At 28.8% G+C, this 19,285-nt stretch overlaps 1 pseudogene; it reads left to right on the forward strand.

Moving 5' to 3' along the window:
• Positions 1-424: 424 nt before the first annotated feature.
• LOC119615468 lies at positions 425-13,854 on the forward strand (annotated as a pseudogene).
• Positions 13,855-19,285: the final 5,431 nt, after the last annotated feature.

The following is a 19,285-nucleotide window of genomic DNA, read 5'->3' on the forward strand; positions in this document are numbered from 1 at the left end:
GTGACACACTAAATACTTGTACTTGACACACGCTCTTATAAAATTATATTATTTTACTTGCAATTATTAAACTATTAGACAAGTTTATTAAACATAATTAACTTAAACAAATGATCTTTATACAATTACACTTTCTCTTACACATGTTAAACTTTGTTAAAACATGTTTTTTGGGGTTTATTTCCTGTTAATGTCTTATTTAAGAAGCTGATGAAGGGAAATTGAGCATAATTTGTATTTAAATGTTTTAAACTATAATTATAAGGTGTTGTTTATTGACAGGAGACACAATCAAGTTACATACATATGATGAAAGAAACTCCATAGGAAAACGTTTTAAATAGTTTTTTTTTTTTTTTTTTTTTATATAAATTTACTATTAAAAAATTAATAAAAATTTTAATTTTTTCTTTTTATTTTTCAGCTTGGGCATTGGTAGAGCTCACTTTGAGAAGCAACCACCCAGCAACTTGAGAAAATCAAATTTTTTCCATTTTGTTATTGCTCTCTATGATCGTGCTGGCCAACCCATTGAAATCGAAAGGACTGCTTTTATAGGATTTATTGAAAAAGATTCTGAATCAGATTCTACAAAAACCAATAATGGAATACAATATCGACCTACAATTACTCTATGCAAATGGTAAGTACAACATTGTTTTAATAAATTTGGAGTACTGCTTCTTATACTTCTGCTCATATTAATTCTAGTTCAGTTCTAGTTCAGTACTAGTTCAGTTCTAGTTCAGTTCTAGTTCAGTTCTAGTTCAGTTCTAGTTCAGTTCTAGTTCAGTTCTAGTTCAGTTCAGTTCTAGTTCAGTTCTAGTTCAGTTCTAGTTCAGTTCTAGTTCAGTTCTAGTTCAGTTCTAGTTCAGTTCTAGTTCAGTTCTAGTTCAGTTCTAGTTCAGTTCTAGTTCAGTTCTAGTTCAGTTCTAGTTCAGTTCTAGTTCAGTTCTAGTTCAGTTCTAGTTCAGTTCTAGTTCAGTTCTAGTTCAGTTCTAGTTCAGTTCTAGTTCAGTTCTAGTTCAGTTCTAGTTCAGTTCTAGTTCAGTTCTAGCTCAGTTCTAGCTCAGTTCTAGTTCAGTTCTAGTTCAGTTCTAGTTCAGTTCTAGTTCAGTTCTAGTTCAGTTCTAGTTCAGTTCTAGTTCAGTTCTAGTTCAGTTCTAGTTCAGTTCTATTCAGTTCTAGTTCAGTTCTAGTTCAGTTCTAGTTCAGTTCTAGTTCAGTTCTAGTTCAGTTCTAGTTCAGTTCTAGTTCAGTTCTAGTTCAGTTCTAGTTCAGTTCTAGTTCAGTTCTAGTTCAGTTCTAGTTCAGTTCTAGTTCAGTTCTAGTTCAGTTCTAGTTCAGTTCTAGTTCAGTTCTAGTTCAGTTCTAGTTCAGTTCTAGTTCAGTTCTAGTTCAGTTCTAGTTCAGTTCTAGTTCAGTTCTAGTTCAGTTCTAGTTCAGTTCTAGTTCAGTCTAGTTCAGTTCTAGTTCAGTTCTAGTTCAGTTCTAGTTCAGTTCTAGTTCAGTTCTAGTTCAGTTCTAGTTCAGTTCTAGTTCAGTTCTAGTTCAGTTCTAGTTCGTTCTAGTTCAGTTCTAGTCAGTTCTAGTTCAGTTCTAGTTCAGTTCTAGTTCAGTTCTAGTTCAGTTCTAGTTCAGTTCTAGTTCAGTTCTAGTTTCAGTTCTAGTTCAGTTCTAGTTCAGTTCTAGTTCAGTTCTAGTTCAGTTCTAGTTCAGTTCTAGTTCAGTTCTAGTTCAGTTCTAGCTTCAGTTCTAGTTCAGTTCTAGTTCAGTTCTAGTTCAGTTCTAGTTCAGTTCTAGTTCAGTTCTAGTTCAGTTCAGTTCTAGTTCAGTTCTAGTTCAGTTCTAGTTCAGTTCTAGTTCAGTTCTAGTTCAGTTCTAGTTCAGTTCTAGTTCAGTTCTAGTTCAGTTCTAGTTCAGTTCTAGTTCAGTTCTAGTTCAGTTCTAGTTCAGTTCTAGTTCAGTTCTAGTTCAGTTCTAGTTCAGTTCTTGTTCAGTTCTTGTTCAGTTCTTGTTCAGTTCTTGTTCAGTTCTTGTTCAGTTCTTGTTCAGTTCTTGTTCAGTTCTTGTTCAGTTCTTGTTCAGTTCTTGTTCAGTTCTAGTTCAGTTCTATTTCAGTCCAGCTCTAGTTTAGGTCTGTTTTCCTTTGACTTCTTAATTTACTTTTCCTCTATTTCTATTTCAGGTGCCCGCCAAGAACAGGATATTTTCGTCAGACTAATAGACTCCGTAACAAAACAAGTAAGTTGAAATTTCAAAAATCTAAAAAAAATCTATTTGAATTACTATTTTGAAAACATTGTGTATGGTTTGTCTGTGCATTAAAACTGCTATTGATAAAGTTTTCAAACGAAATGAATTTGTCTTCAAACGAGCCATAAGTTGCATTCAAAATTGATTGTCACAGTTAATTAAGTGCGTCCTGCACGCATCAACCAACATACTAACTCAATAAATTGAGTTGTCAAGCATTTAAATGGGTTGCTGCTCGTGCTCCTGCTGCTGGTTAAGTGGCAAATATAGAGGCAAAAAACATAAAAATCGAAGTCATTACCTTTCAGAGGTAGCGCCCACTAAAAAGGATTGTTTTTTTTTCACTAATGTTTTTGATATCGTTGTTGTTTCACATTGTTTGTGCGAAAGTCCTTTGGGTGTTTAGGGGGAGGGAAAGAGAGAAAGAGGTAGAGAGTAGAGCCAAATAGTTTGTTAAAAAGTGCAGATTTAGCAATTTTCAAATAAAAATTGTTGCCTTGTTTAACTGGCCATATGTCTTCTTCCTTGAAAGGGACGAACAGGAAGAGTTAAAGTGTAACACAGAGGAAGAGCGGTTGAACTATTACAATTTAGTTATAGATTTTTGTTCCATTTATCCCTTTTAAAAAATTGCTTGTAAGTGACTAACTACTGTTACTATTAAAAAAGTATATATTCAAGGATATTTTAGAGTGAGAGTATGTATGTGTGTTTTAGTTAATACATACACATTTTATACATTTCCACACTGGTGACTTATTGGACTTTGAATTTGTTGCTGTTGTTCTTTTTATTCTGTATTGTTTTCAAGGGCAATTAATTTCTAGGGTGACAAATTTTTATAGACTCTGTTATGAGTATAGTATTGCTGTTGTTCTTGTTGTTCTAAGAGGCGGAGGTCACTGCTGTAAATTGGATGTTTTTTTATGTATTATTTTTATTGTAATATTTGGGTGTAAAATACTTATTTAACAAAAACAAAAAAATGACAACGTACCCCAATATTACCCCTTTAATTTTTATTAAGTCTTTATCGTCAATATACGTTTAAAAACATAACAATGTACTTTTGTATAGATAATAATATTTTAACATTGATCATGTTTGGTTTTTATTATTTTTATTATAAATCGATTTGCTGGTCGATGTCAGTTTGTTTTAGGTTTTTTTTTATTATTTTTTTCGAAATGAACACAAAGAATCAATGAGCCATGTGTATTTTTTCATTTATTTGTTTGTTTAACAATAGCAGATTAACTGATAACAACATAGAAATTATTAATAAAATGACAAAATTGTTAAAAAAAATAAGCTAAACTAATGCAAAAATTTATAACACATGACCTTTTTAAAATTGAAATTCAAGTGATAAAAATTTGCTTTAAAACTATTGATTTTGAAATTTTTTAAATGATTAAAATTTTTCATTGTTTGAATTAAATTTTTAATTAAATAATTTTTATTATTTAATAGTTTTATAACACTTCCTTAAATTAGTAGGTGTGTGTAATTACTTTTATTTTAAAATTGTAAGTCCATAAATATTTTCCCACAATTATTTATCTTTATTACCACCCCTTTTCGCTAAAATACAAGAAATTTCAAAACAAAGTTTTTGTATCTAATTGTGTATGGCCCTTTTATCGCCAGAGCTAAAGGAAATGAACAATCATTTGATCCGATTATCTAGTTTAGATCAAAGTAATATTATTACGATTAGAAATTCCCAAAAAAATGACACAAGGCACAAGCTAGAACTTTTTTGTTTTTCTATTTTCCTGCAGTTTTTATTAAGGTTGACAAAACGTTAATAGGGGAGGCTGTTTGGTCTAGTAATTTTTCAAACAATTGTCTTTGTACTTGAAATGTGATTACATTAGTTTCGGAAAAATTTTTAAACAAAATTTCATTATTCATTTTTCAAATAAAAACAGTGAAGTTAAGGAAGGAAATCTTTAAGAATCTTTAAAACTAATTATGATATAAAGGAATTTTTAAAAAATAACAGAAAGAAAACTTCACATATACACTTACAGGCTTATTCATAACAATTTATCAAAGGTTTATAGAACAAATTTTGATAAAATTTTATAAATAAGACAGTTAATGTATTCTATAAGAAAGAGAGAAAGAGTTAAATGAAATAGAGAGTAATAAAACCGCTTACCCTCTCTTAAAGAATGCGTGATATGTACACGATGGCTACTTACTTGGAAGCAGGTTTTTATATGTATTTGTAAAACTGCCTAAAATCTTTATAGCAATGTGAACGTGTTAATGAACTCTTTAAAACAACTGTTTTACACAGCCCAAACAATTATATTCTCCAAGAATAATCTGCTACTTAAGGGTTAAATTTTGACCAACTTTTGTTGGTTGCTGGTGTTGCAACCCTAAAATTTGCCTACAACTCTCAAACAGATCTGATTTCAAAGACATTAAAATAATGATAATCAACAAAAACAACAACAACAACAATACAGCAAAAAGACCAACAAACAAGAAATATTCATAATTACACTTGATCAGATAACAAAACATGTTATATTACAAATGCTCTTAAAACGCTTTATAATACATATTTTGGACCCATATGAATGAAATGAAGAAAGGTAAAGAAGCAATTGCAATTGTAATTTGAGGACACATGATGATAATGCTGCCACCACGTGCTGATATGCTCTATAGATTATTGACTGACTAGCTGGCTGGCAGGCTACCATATAAAAGATCATATTTCATCAAAAAAAAAAAAAATGAAACCAAAGCGAATGTAATGCCAAAATATGCCAATGAAACAGCAGCAAATATGAAAAAAAAGTAGAAAACATACAAAATAATTTATCGCGATTTTACGCATTATATAGACAACAATACTCTACTCCTTAAAAATATACACAGTTTAGCATTGTATACCTATAAAACTGTTGTTTTTAATTTTGCAGCTTTTTATTTTAACTAAATGCCCTGCTATTGCTGCATATTAGCACTAGAACAGCAGCATGCAGCCAAACATTTGATGGCTTATTGTCCGCAGTCATTTTTTTTTGGTTGCATCATATCAGTGCATCGTTTCAAAGGAAAAAACACATCCTGCTATATTGTATGCTTCTGGCTATATGCTGTTTTGGTGGAGTTTTTTTTTGTTATTTGGGGGGATTTTTGAGATATGCTCTTAATAATGCCACCATAAAAACAATAACCATAATGATGGCGATAATGATTAGTTTTTCTATTTATGAGTTTTTCAGTTATGAAATGGTCCTTCCTATATTATTTGTTTTAGATGCGAGCAAAATGCATGCAATAGTTGAAGCCATTTTAGACAATTTGATTAGATTAGGAAGGGGTTTTATAAAAGTGTTGTTGTTTTCTTTTTTAAATTAACAAATAGTTTAATATTTTATAGCAATGTTGATACTTTTTGTTTAGAGATGTCCGTTTATCCATTCATTAGTTTAAATGAGCTTTCTGAAGCCCCGAAATATCTTAGAGATTATAATTTTGAATCGTAATAGTAATAATAGAGTCAAGTACTATGTTGCTATGGAAAAACAACAAAATTGGTTTATTAGAAGGCATCAAGAAAAAAACTAACGCTAACTCGATTTAAAGACATGCAATTTTGAACATACATATCTTTAATAACAAGTTCTATTTGTAAACAATATGTATATTAAAAGAAAGGTATTTCAAAGGCCTTTCAATTTCTGTACAAAAAAGTATAATAAATAAAATATCCTCCTATAATTTTTTTCTAGTTTTATAAACTAAACTCCAATTTTTTAGATATTAGAATCATTATAGCCGACTATAACTCCCCTAATTGTTCAAAATTAGTTTGATTTGGACTCTAACTCTATAAAGTTATTCATAACCAAGCCCTCGATATATACATACACCCTGCCAACAATTTCTATCCAAATTGTAACCATAACGTTACAGCTTAATGTTTAAAACAATCTAATTTGATATAATCTGAGTGAATAAAAAGTGACCCCGTTCGGAAGAAACTGTTCCGCCTGTTTAATACTTACTTGATGTGTCCATTTCGTTTCAATTTCAAGTCACTTTTTTATAACATAAAATTTCGTAAATGTAGTAAATTTCCAGTTTTGCCATATCAATAGAGAAGCTGGAAAGTGTCATGATTTTATACTCTTTTATGTTATAAAAGCGACTTTATAATAATTTTTTTTATTTCTCCTTTATTATACTGTTTTGCACTCACTAATCTCTCACTGATGCTTATTTTATATTAAACTATGTTTTAGATATATTAAATTTTAAATTAACACAATTTATTACAAAATCTAAATTTCACAATATATCACACAACTGATCACAATGAAATAAATATATTTACTGAAATGTGCAAACACTTTTCCTTCTTAATTTTGAGAGCAAGAATGATTCTGCATTAAACTATCTTCTTATTGTATTAAAAAGTGTTAGTTTTTGAAATTTTTATTCTATCTACTTATTATCATTTAATTTTGCTTTTGGTATATTAAAACGCACTAAAATTTAACAAAATTATGATCAAAATTAGAAAGTACTGTATTTTGTTTTTGTAAATTTTTTAACTTAGCACTGAGAAACATAAAATTGAGCCTTTATAGTGACTATTCAGTTCATGTATCCAAAATTAAACTCAAATTTGCTGGCAGGGCATATATAAACACTTTAAAATAATTTATTTTGTAAATTTATTCTCTTTTTAATCTACATTCGTATGACAAACATTTATCAATTGTTTGAATAACTCTGTAACTGTGTATGTCTGTTTTTAAAAATACCAATGTATGGGTATGTATGTATGTCAATATATGTTTGTTTATCTTGTATGAGTGTTAATTAAGCGATAAAATTAATTCGAACGTCAACACTTTGAATTACTGGTGCTGAAATGCACCAGTAGCAACAACAACAAGAATATAAACAAACAAATAGCAAAAAATAATAATAAATATGTACATGACTATATACAAACAAACATAGCAGATGACTTTCAGTAGGTTGCACTTTTGCAACAGCAACAGCAGCCGCAATATGTAGTAGCGGCTGATAAAAGTCATCAAATATGGCCGTATAAATATTTATATCTATACATACAAAAACATTTTATGCAATTTGCATACTACACACACACACACTCATACTGTTGCAAATAACTTAAGTGGAGCTGATATATTCAAACATGTAGCTTTTTTGCAACGCCCCACATTATTAAAAAAACCAGATACGAGTATTATTGCTGTTCATATAACAACAGCAACAACACTAATAAAGTGCAAAGTATATGTATGTATGTGTGTGTTTGTTTGCATACATTTACATTCACCATTAATTCACATGAATATTGGTTGGCACATTAAACGATAACCACAATGGCGTTGTTGCTTTTAAAGCAAAAATTTTATATAAAATTTGCAAAATTTAGTGCAAATATTTTTATATAAAATTGCAGCTGAAAGAAGAACAAGAATGTTTTTAGAGATAGAGGTCGAATCTTATGCTTACTACAGTTAAAAGTTTTGCGAAAAATAAACAAGATATTCATTATCATTTTGGTTCCTTGTGGTTCCTTGGAAAGCTTTTGATGTTACATTTCCCTTGATATACATATTATTTATGTTATGAACTTAATATCGATGATATATAATCGAGATAGTTCAGGTTTTTTAATCATCAGGTAATTATAGATCAATTTATGGGAATTTCAAATGCATTATACCTAAACTTCTGTCAAATATCTGAAGCCTAAGCTTGGATCCCTCAGATACCTGTACTCTTTGATAATTGAGTTTAAAAGCATACAGACAGAAGGCCATCACTGTAAAGGGCTCATTATTGGATTCCAATTTAAAATTATGAAAAAGCAAACACTACAACAAACTTATATACCCCTAATAGCCTAGTAGATTTTATAAAAAGTTATGAAAAACAATTAATATGTTTTACATTTTTAAACGTACATATTTACATAAAATGAAAATTTTAAATAAATTTTATAAAATTTATAGTTTTTGTTGTAAAAAAGAAACTTAACTAAAATAATAGATTTAAATGTTATAACAATTAAAATATTTCCCTGTTATTTGCCATTAAAAATAAAATACAATTTCCTAGTAGTTTCCCGTTACATAACATCAACTAAAGCAAGGACATGTGCCAATCATCATTAGAATTTTATAAAATTATTTATATGTTTCCATGTATATATGTATATACATATGTATGCAAATGGTTAGATTTCACTGTCAAATCAAAAACTAAAAGCTGTCGAATGAAATATGTTGTTGTTGAAATTGTTTCTTTTTTAACCCAAAAAATCCTGTAAAAATAAATTTCTGTAAATTGTAAATGAAAATAAAGTTAAATATTTAACATTTTAAGTTAAATGTGTCAGCAAAATTAAGAGTTATTTTTTGTATATTTAGTTGAGTTCGTTAAATGTTGTCCTATATTATATTTGAAAATTTAATTTGATTGATACACAATATATCCATTAGTGTAATAAATAATGTCAAAAAATAAAGCTAATATTTATTTATTTAAATTGTGTAGATAAATGAAACAACTATTAGGGAAAATTAATTCTAAAGTTATTTTTAAACAAATTCAAAGAATTAACTTATTAAAAATGATTTTAGTTTATCTATTTAAAAGGAAACTTATAAACAGTCCTATTTTTATATGTAAACTATGAAAAATTGTGCCATATGTAAAAATTGTTTTTTTTTTTTTTTTGAGCTTGAAAAAAACCGCAAGTGTTTGTTATAATTCAAGCAGATGAGTTACAAGTACCTTTAAATCTATCTATCATATTGTATCTATTAGTTGTAACCCTCTTTTTTGAACAAACAAACATCGTTTTAAATACAAACAAATGCTAGATTCAAGTACTTCAATACAAGCCCTTAAAAATGCATACACATGCAACAAAAACAAACAAACAAATGAACGGACAGACGGACAGACGTATGTATAGATGTATGGCACATAAAAATAAACAAACAACCCACCATCTAAAAATCAACCAGTCTAATTTGAAAATAATTAAACACAAAATTCACTAAACTAAATAACATGTGTAATCCTATACAAGCACAAATCCAACCAGAATCTATCATTGTTAAACAAATTTTACAGGGTGTACTCTTTTTTGTATCTTTGGCAGTTGGGTGTAAGGCAACACTAGTTATAATTTTTTATGAATAGACAGATAATAATTTCTACAACAATGCTTTCAAATAGTAAACTATCAACCACCAAATTAAGTGCTTCCTAGGTAGCATCCTTGATGTTCCTTTTTGTTTAATACAAAAAACAAGATTTCTATTAAAAAGCTTAAAACTTTTTCCATGTCAATGTCGTTGCACAATCACACATTCTATAGTCATCACTTACCACTTACTGGTTACCAGTAACTAGTACCATATGTGCATTTTTTTACAAGCAGCCACCGAAAATAAATTCGTTCTCTCTACCTTATGCCATAAAATAGAGAATTGTAACTTATAGAAATTGAAAATATAAGCAAAGAGACAATGACAACAACAACAACAAAAAAGGAAACATAAACATAATCAGAAATTAATTTTCAAAGTAAAGTATCAAACACTAATCACAGGGATTTTGAGGGCTTTTCGAAACAACATAAACACACAAACAAAACCATTATCCCTTATTTTTGTTGTTGTTTTTCTATTTGGTAAATGTGTGTATGATTGTATTACTACAAGTTTAAATATAATTTATACTTTATTTGTATATATGTATGTTTTAAACATATAAAGAAGGTTTGTAACAAATACGAATATCTTTTTGCAAATTAAGCAAAAAAAATTTAGAAAAATTTTAATATTTTAAATCTAATAAATTTTAATGAAGAGATTTAGATAGATAGATAAGATAGATAGATAGATAGATAGATAGATAGCTAGATAGCTAGATAGATCGATAGATAGATAGATAGATAGATAGATAGATAGATAGATAGATAGATAGATAGATAGATGTAGATAGATAGTAGATAGATAGATAGATAGATAGATAGATAGATAGATAGATAGATAGATAGATAGATAGATAGATAGATAGATAGATAGATAGATAGATAGATAGATAGATAGATAGATAGATAGATAGATAGATAGATAGATAGATAGATAGATAGATAGATAGATAGATAGATAGATAGATAGATAGATAGATAGATAGATAGATAGATAGATAGATAGATAGATAGATAGATAGATAGATAGATAGATAGATAGATAGATAGATAGATAGATAGATAGATAGATAGATAGATAGATAGATAGATAGATAGATAGATAGATAGATAGATAGATAGATAGATAGATAGATAGATAGATAGATAGATAGATAGATAGATAGATAGATAGATAGATAGATAGATAGATAGATAGATGATAGATAGATAGATAGATAGATAGATAGATAGATAGATAGATAGATAGATAGATATATAGATAGATAGATAGATAGATAGATAGATAGATAGATAGATAGATAGATAGATAGATAGATAGATAGATAGATAGATAGATAGATAGATAGATAGATAGATAGATAGATAGATAGATAGATAGATAGATAGATAGATAGATAGATAGATAGATAGATAGATAGATAGATAGATAGATAGATAGATAGATAGTAACATCGAAAAGTTAATATGTCACAAACATTTAAAATACATACTTTACGATCGTATGTGTTTTAGACTTGGTCCAGATTTGGGTCTGAAAGCCGTTTTGAATATATATTTTTATTTGATCAAACAAAATTCTCAGTCATTTGTAAAGTGTTCACTCTTTTATTATAATGATATTATATTCAATCTGATTTTATAATGCCGATAATGTTTCTCGTTATTATATGTATACGGGAAGATAAGCTGTGGTCACATTTCTGTCATTTACAAGCCGACATTGATGATTTTTAATGGTACAATTTTAGAATGTACGTTTGGACATTTTATTAAAAAAAAATTTCTTGGGGAATCATAGGCCTTCAGAAACTTTATGTTAAAATAACTGGGAACTTCGGAAAGTTGATTTTTTTATGAATCGGTTTTTTTCCATTATTGGAAATAAACTTATGGACTGTGAAATTGAAAAATTAATCCAAAACTAGAGTTCGTAAGGAATCTGAGGTCTTCAAAATGTCTATTGTAAAAGACAAACAAACCATCCCTATCATAACAATTCTTTATGAGCTTGTTCTTTGTTTAAATATAATTCTAATGGTTTTTTAATTTATTTCAATTATTATTATTTCTTCTTTTACAGGCAATTATCTATGAAGGACAAGATAAAAATCCAGAAATGTGCCGTGTTTTATTAACACATGAAGTTATGTGCAGGTGAGTTTACAAATAAAACTGTATACATTTTAATATTTATTTATGAATATTTAAGCTAGCTAAAGTTAAGGATTATAATAAATAGCTAATTTACTACAAAACTGTTATAACTCAAAAAATGTTGTTTCGAGAAAAATTCCTTACAAAGTTTTATAGAATTTTAAAACTAGTTGAAACTATATAAAAGTCTATAGAACATTGAAAAATCGGAATTTTGAGTTATGACAATCTTGTAGTAAATGAGCCTAAAGTTAACCTGCTGTAAAGTATATACTGCTTTATTCAATTTTTTTTAATCAACACTCTACTTTGTTTGCATAATAAATAAAAAAAAAGAAGAAAAATAAAAGGGAAAAAAGAGAGTGATAGAGTATAAACAAAACAAAGAATAGAAAAAAAAAACACAAACCAACATTTAGACATTTCTATCTATTACGGTACTTAAACCCCTTGAGTATACAATTTCCTTTCTCTGTATTTTTTTATACTTCAATCTTTAGTATTATTTGCTTTAAACTAAATTTCCTTTTTTTTTTTGTTAAATTTTTTTCCTTAACAAACAAATCCTTCTTTAACAAAAATCTCTTAGATTTGTCTACATTTTCACACTTTTGTTTGATACATTTGTAGCTCATCATCAGGAAAATGTTTGGTTTATTTTGTTGTTGTTGTTGTTAGCTTTGGTATTTGATTTTCGTTATTTCAATTGTGGTGAGTTTTTTTTAAACAAATTTGGCAGCTATTTAAATAAATGTCTAGTTTATAAAGAAAATAAAACTGAAAACTTGAATTAGTGCTTTTAAATTCCTTTAAGCTTTGGCAAAGCTTAAAGAAACCGTCATTTGAGTGCAGGTTTGAGGGTCTGATATATAGTTCTTCTTAAAATGGCCTTGATTGTTTCAACTTCCTTCATTTTGTTTTATACTAACGTTTGTTTCTTTTCTCTTTTGCTTCCTTTCTTTAACTGTTTTATGTTTTGTTGTTGTTTTGTTTCTAACTAACTGATGATTCTAAGTTGATGACGATGATGTCCAGTGTAGTAGCTTCAATATGCAAACGCTAACACACACACACACTCCTGCAGGTTTATAAAATGGAGTTAAATTGTAAATTTGTTTGTAGTATTTTGCAACAGGGTCTATTTATACTCTATTCCTTTCTACTTTTTCTAGGTCTAACTGTTTAAGTGTCGTCTGTCTGTCTCTTTATTGTTGAGTGAGCAAGTGTTGTAGTATGCGTGAGTGTGTGTTATGTATATATGTGTGCTAGTGGGTGGTTGTTGGGGAGTTAAATTCATATAAACAGCATCATCATAAAATGGTTGTTTGAGCTTTAGCAACATTAACAATGGGTCCTGTTATCGTTACGAATAACGCACTCATTTCATGTTGTTGTTATTCTTTTTTTATTTTGCCCTTTTTTTCTATACATAAAAGGATGTGTAGTATGTATGTATGTGTGTGTATATCTTCGCCTGTGTCCATAATACATTATCTCTGTCACTCCTTTTTTTAAGTATCACCAAAAAAGTATAAAAAAAACAAAAAATATTACTTGGTTGTTAGTGTATTTATGCTGAAAAATTATGGTTAGTCAACAGTATAAGAGTAGATAACAATGAATTTGGCTTTATGCCATATTTTTTCACGCATTAAAGTATTGACTAAACTTAACAGGGAACAAAACATACAACGATTATAGATCCATGCTATAATACAGGTACTATATTCCAATAACAATAAACTTATTGATTAGAGGCTAAATAAAACAAAAAATGAAAGAGTTTGTAGAAAAAAACTCCATGGAAATCTATCAACTAGATGGTGGTTGGTGTCTGCAGTTTACTATATATGTAGGATGCCTCTTATAGGTTAGTGGGTATTGTTCTAGTCTGTCTGTCAGGAGGTTGTTGGTTCGATCCCCACCAGAATCTCTGGTAAAGGAGCTTAGAAAGCTCCTTTGTTTAAAGCAATTAAAACAAATTTGTAAATTTTTAAAGACTTGTTGCTGGTTAAATGTAAATTTTCATTATCCTTAGTCAAATGCATCATGACAATAAACCAATTTATTTTTGTATTGTTCGTCTTTTTAACATTTTATTGTTTTTGTTGTTCTTTTTTTATTTACAGCCGTTGTTGCGACAAAAAAGTTGTGGAAACCGCAATGAAACACCATCAGATCCTGTCATTATTGATCGGTAAGTAATAAAATATACTATTTACAAACAATTGCTGCTGTATGCAGCAGTTTTATATATAATATTTATTTAAGTAGTCTTCGTATGCTTTTATCATATTTTATAAAATTGCTTTCAATGTTAATACGCAGACATCGATATAATATCCCTGTAATAACTACTAGTGTATATATTTCATCCTTATGCAGGATATACAAGTTTGTTGTGTGTTTTTGTCATCTTCCTTTCGAAGTTGACATTTTAAGCAGCTTTTCATTATAATAAATATCAGACTTGCTACTTGCTCTTTATATAGACACAATACTTCACACAAACACATGTAAACACCAGCTCCTTGTGCTCGAAATCATCAAGCATGATGAACAGAAAAATGTTGAAAACTTTCATTGGTTTAAATTATTATATTTAACGGAAAATTTTAAATTATTAAATTTAATATAAAGATAAAACTGAAAGTTTTAAATAATTTCAAAATTCCAGTTAGATTAGGAGACGGAAGAGAGTAAGAAATACGCTCTCTGTATGTCTTTAGCTTGAGAAAATAAGAGCATAGGAGTTAGATCTTGGCCGATATCTGTATATCAATTATATCTTTCTATTTAATAAAATAACAATAAATACTCTCTTTAAAAGGCTCTTTAAAAGAAGAGAAAGCTTTTAGAAATAAATTGAAATATTTGGTGAACTACAGGTGGTATGAGTAATATTAATTCTAGTTAATTTGTTAACAATTTAGTACATACTCAAATAAATAGTTAAAAAAAACTTTCAAAAGATTGAAATTTCAAAATTCTATAAAAAAACACTAAAATATTTTGCCCTTAAACTTTAAGGGATAATTAACCTAAACTATTTGACAATTCCTTATTACAACAATCAATATATTCGCTAAAATTTTATACAAAAGTTGTAATATTGTTGTTGTACAAAATTCCAGTTACATCTTTGTCTCGTTGTATTTATAACCATACTTGTCATTGTCAATTTTGTTGTCACGTGCCAACAAATTATGTAGCATCATCATCATCATCATTGGAATACATCCTTTTTGCTTGAAACATTTTACCCGGTATTGATGTGGTATAACCGTGTGTAACAGTGTGTGTGTATGCGTGCTAGTAAGTGTGTAAGTATAGCGTGCAATATGTCGATAAGTTAACCACCGTGTTCATACTCTTTATTTCCAATTTTTATTTCTGCAACAGAAAAAAAATTTAAATATTACTTGTTTTTCATTATTGTTATTATTATTACAACTATGACTGAAATACGTACATACACAGATGCATGCGATACGTTTGTATGTATGTAGTACATTTACGTAAAAATTTTGTTATAAATTGCCAACGCATGTTGTCACTTGTGTTTAACATGAAATGGGGAAAGTCCTTCATACATTTTTATCGGTTAGTTGTTCGGTTAATTGGTTACCAAATATAAAACAAGAGATGTAACCAACAACAACAACTACTACTACAATAATATACATAAAACCATTAATATACTAGACTTCATACCTAAAAGCAGCAGCAGCAGACAACTGACGCAATACACGTGAATAGCCCAACGTTGCCTTCTTCTTGTTAATGGTTTAGTCAATTTTTCTGTTTTTGCCTAGGTTTACGTCTAGGTTAAAACTAAAACCTAAGGGTTTGTAACAAAAGGCATTTAATTAACTTAAAATTATATTTATCATAAAATTTTTTGGTATGTTAACAAATCGATTTTTTTTATAATTGAAAAAAAACTAACAAAAAATTTTAATTTGAATAAAATATTTTTCATCTAAAATAAAAACAAACTTAAAATTCTTTTACAATTATTCAAACTAAATATTTTATGTTTAAACTAAATGCCAAAAAAGCAAGAAAAATGACTAAATGTTTTTATTATTTTGCCGGCAATATAATATTGCTAACTGTTGACACCTCACCCAATCATACTAAAACTTCCATGTACTTTTACTGCAACGTCCAGGGCTGCTATTTTAACATGTTTCACCAATTATTTAACATTTTTATCATATTTGCATATTCAGTTGTTGGTTTTTCATGCTATCTTTAAACACCCTACAATAAGTTACACAAATAAAGTAAATGCTTATATTTATTTAAAGCAACTATTTCTTTTAAAAATTATATTTTTAAGAAAAAATTTCCTTCTTTAACTATAATTAAAATTTAATTTATTTAAATTAATTTTATTCTTTATATTATAAGATAATAATGCACTTTGTTTTGTGGCCATGACCGACTACAATTTTTCTTTCCTTTAAACGCCAACACATGTACTATAAATGAACTTTACCTTTTTTTGTGGAACATATTCTACTCGAAAAAAAAACCATATTTGCAAATAAAAATAATAATAGTCCTTCACTAGAAAATGCATTTAGAAAATTAAAAAAAACTCTGTGTTGCCACCAAAAGCTTGATAAAATAAACAGACAAATTTACATAACAAACACTCAAAATTTTTTGACAGTAATATGAATGAAAAGGATAGATATTTGCTGATTAAAAAATGTGGCATCATCTTAGTGGTAGTTCACACAAAGTAAATTTTGTCGCTTCTACATTCGTCTGTATCTGTAATCCTCTCAAAAAACGTTTCACTACACTAACCTCGGACTTACTCATTATGGAGGATTCTCATCCTGCTCTTGATAAGATCACTCATCGCTTAATTATTACAAGTTGCCCTATGTGATTCTCCCAACAATGTTTTTATTCAGTCCTTGTTGCATCGAAGAGATTTGCATTCGTTAGGTTAACTTCCTGTAGTTCCCTAATCGATTATTCCGGAGTGGCAGTCCAATATAGTCTTATAATTCAGAAGAGTACGTATGGGATCTAAACGCAATATGTAATGAAACCATCACACATTGAGAGAAAATACTGATGGAAAATTTGACAGCCGTATGGCTCTCTCCAGTTTGCAAATGATTAAAACACAAGCAAGTCGCATTAGATCAGATTTTTATGTAAACACATACAAAAAAAGTGAAACAGCTGTTTCCATCTTACTTTGTTATTGTTTTATATCAATCGTGTATATACAAAAAATATAAATCATACGACTTTTGTCATACGGATGGAATTTCATTTTACTTTTACATTAGACTTTACCTACGTACATTAGACTTTACCTACGTAAGTGTGATCGTGTGAAGGGCCCTTTAACTATTCCAGTATTACAAAGATGAAATGTCAATTTTGACATACGATAGCATAAGTAAAAGTAAAGTCTCTATCACTGAAAATACCAACAATATTTCTTTGAGTCTAACAAAAAGGTATTATTAACAAAGTGTATAAAAGTTTTGTCATCATTTAAAACGATTACACAAAAATATTATAAAAAAAAGTCACGCGATATGCATGCAGTCAGAAAAAAGAGTCAACTGCCAGAGAAAAAACAAACTAAAAATGGGGGTGAATATTTTAGTAGACTCTAAACAACGACACCAGAACCCGCAACTAAGCTCCAATTATACAAAAGGAAATGTATATTTAGTATAAAACCATGTGTCTGTCTGTCTCTCAGTCTGTCTGTGAATAGGCGAATTACGGTATACATATAACAAACTATTTAGATAATTGCAAAAAATATTAAAGAACCACATTGCAATTACAAGAATATTATCTAAATTATTATTATGTAATATTATACAAAAAAAAAGGAAAAAAGGCTTAACACCATTATTTAGCCACACTTAAGCAGCAAGTCAATAACTGCTAATTATAAACTTGAAACATTTCTATTATTAAAAAATAGATTAAACAATTTATTAAAGTTTAAACTAATAAAATTTCTTAACACCAGCTGTCCAAAAGCTTTAAATTATTTCCCTTTACTGAGCTGCTGTTAAATTTAAAACCTACTACTACTACAGAAAAAAACTCCCATAATTTTAAAATCAAATCAAACAGTTGACCACAAAAAACAGGCAGAAAAAGCGAAAAAAGTTTACATGATGAAACCACACACCGTGAAATGCGAACAATACTTAATACAACAGATCACAGAACAGTGATCGCAGAAGACAGTAGAAACAGTAAGGTGAATCCTTACATTCATTTAATTCTTGAACTCACACGAAGCGCATATTTTCAGCGCCCATATAAAAAAAAACATTGGAATAATTTCAAGTCGCCTTTAAATACATTAAATAAAAATGATCCGAAAAAAGCATAAAAAAAGAAGACAAGATGATGACAATACTCGCATAGTCGTAATAATACAAAAGTGTCGTCTTAGTTGTAGTCGTGGAACGAACCAACCACCACCATCACTAACAACAACAACAAATCATAAGAAATCAAAAAGTAACAACAACAACAACTCCATACAATATACAAAAAGTGATATTGAACTGATGGTTAAATGGGCCGCCGCCGACACTCTGTGATCGTCACTGTTATTATTCTACGCATAATTTGAAATTCGGTTTTTTGATTTAATGCAATTACAATTTTGACTTTTCTTCGCTCTTTTCTGAAAAAGACCAAAATAAAACGACAACGAAACAAATTCATCAATAAAACATGTGTGTGCAAAAACAAACAAAAAAAAAAAAAAAACAGCTAAAATATCGTATAAAAAGCATAGGAACAGAAAAAATAAAACTTCCTTTTGGTCAAAGGAATTGGGTTGATTTAAAGTAAAAAATTGCAAAACCAGTTGTGAACATTTTAGGCCCCGTTGTTTGGCGAATAGTAGTACGTTTTAACTACTAGAGTTGGCATGAGGGTCTCTTTGAAGGTACTTTTTTGGAAATTGTTTAATTTTACACAAAAATATACATGGAATCTTCAAATCAGCTTAAATAGGACTGATAATATATTATATAAGCAAAACGATCTGGATTGGTTGATGGCAACTTACGGGTACTTTTTAAAGATGTCATAATAGATTAGTCAAGAGAACTAATTGCCTTTGTACAATTAACATTTTATAAAACAAATTTCGAAGTCCTAGATCAACTGTTTATTAATAATACACAAAACGATCAGATCGATTAATACGCAATTTAAAATAATATTTAAAGTACTTTTTTCAGCCCTTAAGTACCAAATAAGGACAAATTCAATAAAAGTTTTGGCAAACCACTTTGTCGAAAGCTTTTCTCGTTTAGATTGTTTGTTAGTTTTCTTAATGTTGTAGTTGTTGTCCCTATTGCTACTCGTTTTGTTTATTTGTTATTATGTCACACAGTCAGATCAGACCAGACCGTCTTTCATGTTTGTTGCAAGTTGCTTAGTATAAATTACAGTTTGAGTTATTTTGATAAAATGCTGTTTGTAGTTGTAGTAGCAACAATTGTTATTGTAACAATGCATAAAAACAACAGCAGCAGTTGCAAAAAATGAATCGAGGAATAAAAAACAACAAGCTACGTTTCTTTTGTTTTCGCAAAAGCTGGGTGACAAGTC

The sequence above is a fragment of the Lucilia sericata genome, unplaced genomic scaffold, assembly GCF_015586225.1.
Source record: "Lucilia sericata isolate MDLA Ls3-8-SP2 unplaced genomic scaffold, ASM1558622v1 Contig005287F_arrow, whole genome shotgun sequence".
Taxonomy (NCBI): Eukaryota; Metazoa; Arthropoda; class Insecta; order Diptera; family Calliphoridae; genus Lucilia; species Lucilia sericata.